Source organism: Gavialis gangeticus, unplaced genomic scaffold (genome assembly GCF_001723915.1).
Source record: "Gavialis gangeticus isolate Ggan-Ray unplaced genomic scaffold, GavGan_comp1, whole genome shotgun sequence".
NCBI classification, from domain to species: Eukaryota; Metazoa; Chordata; order Crocodylia; family Gavialidae; genus Gavialis; species Gavialis gangeticus.
This window is the reverse complement of record NW_017729004.1, coordinates 12,989,862-12,991,777: the sequence shown is the minus strand read 5'-3', so window position 1 is coordinate 12,991,777 and position 1,916 is coordinate 12,989,862. Positions and strand designations below refer to the sequence as shown.

Below are 1,916 nucleotides of genomic sequence, written 5' to 3'. Positions count from 1 at the left end.
GGGGGGGGGGGGAAGGTACTGCAAGAATTCTTAGTATAACAAAGGCAATTTGTTCTCGAGTGCAGCCTAGTGGTTAGGGAGCCGGCCAGGAATGACAGAAACATGACTTCATATTGCTGCTCTGTCACAAGTTTACTGGGTAAGCTCAGGCAAGCCACTTGGCCCTCTGGGTGCATCTACACTAGATGTTTACTGCAGAGTTGCCTAAATAGCTCCGCATTAAATGTCTTCGCATCTACACATGCAATGCTATTAGGATGGAGTAAACTGATTAATTCCATTGCAAATACAGATACTATCCTGCAGTGGTGTTGTTTCCTCTGCTGTAACGCATGTGTAGACACTGATGGGGCTGGCTGAGGCACAAGGGTGTTTCATGAGGGGGCTGCCTGCCCATAGCCAGCCCCTCCACAGCATGTTGGGCCAGGTTGGAGCAGCCCTCGGCTGGCAGTTGACCCCAGGGCACCTTGCCAATTGGGGCTGCTCCAATCCAGCTCAACATGCTGCAGTCCCGGGTGCCCATGTAAACATGGTGCCCAGGGGCAATAAATTCCAGCACGGTGTGTGCCACAGTTTATTGCTGCTTATTAACCGCATGTGTAGATGCACCTACTGCATGAAATGAATTTACAGCACTTCCTTGCCTCAAATGGGGGCTGTAAGATAAATAAATTAAAGAGTATGAGCTGTTTAGAGACTTCAGTAATGGGGGGCTGTACCCCTCACTGAAATAGGTAGAACAAGTACCCCTTTTGCTAGCCCTAGCAATCTTGACAATCACCTGCTACACTAGAAGACTGGTTTCAGTTGGAATGGAGAAACCTGTCTTCACACTTTAAAATACTCTTCCTCCTTAGGCTTGTTCGCAGTAGGAAATCATGACACCGTGCCCACCATGACTCATCTTTCTCTATGCTTACTGGTCAGGCAGTCAGGATCATATGAGCTAACTCATCTCCTTCCAACAGTTTTTTAAAACTACAAGATTTCCTAGCAGAGAGGAGCTGTGGATCTGAAAAAGTAAGATGCAGGCCACAATATTATTTTCAATATTGACAACAAAAGGACTTTGGCTTCTGTTATTAGGCTGGATGGGATAATAAAAGAATAGATATTAAATATAGATAGGATAAAATATAGGATAAAATATCATGGGCCAAATATTTACCTAGCTAAAAATCTACTCCCATATGAGGTACAAGAGAATGAGCCGAAAGCAGCAGTACAGGGTATCTTATAATATCTTGTAATACATATCACTGCCACTGGAATTAATCTGTGGCAATGTGGGGTGGGAAGGGAAGGATGCTCGTGGATGGGGCTGTAGTGAGCCTTACAGGGCATGTGTCAAGGGTATGTCAATGGAAAAATCCTACTAAGACAATCCTGCTGTGGTGCATGCAACTGTAAAGTGACCGAAGAAGCCTCTGGACAAGTTCAGCTTAGGCCCACCTCACCTTCAAATGCCTCCAATAAATAAAACTGCGCACAGTAGGATTTTGGCTCCTAAACAGAGCTTGGCAGTAAACAATTTTACCATTTTGCAAATATTTTTAAGACTCCGTCATTTTTCCCCCTTTAGCACAGAAATGAACTCAAGACCTTTTGAAGTTTTTCAATCAGGAACCAGAGTCAGAGAGAGTGCCTAGGTGGCTTTTGATATTTGGGGGGCAAGGAGCAGTGGTAGGGATTCAACTATCTGCTCTGGAAAGCTAGAAAGATCATCAGGCTATAGAGTTTTCTGTCACTCTCCTATTAGAGTTGTTCCAGGTTATATAATTAAATATTAACTGAGACTGGTTTTAAAGCTCCTGGGCTGGGAGCAATGTTCAAATCCCTGTCCAAAATCAGGAAGACTAGAAACTTGAACCCAAACTGAACCACTTCACCAGCAAGCTTGTACAACATGCGGACTC

The 1,916-nt window shown here is 44.5% G+C and overlaps 1 protein-coding gene across 1 annotated transcript in view; it reads right to left on the bottom strand.

Annotated features, from left to right (window-relative positions):
- The window catches only part of LOC109291212 (sodium channel protein type 5 subunit alpha-like), a 374,712-nt gene that overhangs the window by 64,566 nt on the left and 308,230 nt on the right, over positions 1-1,916 (bottom strand). The gene's annotated exons all lie outside the window — the stretch shown is intronic.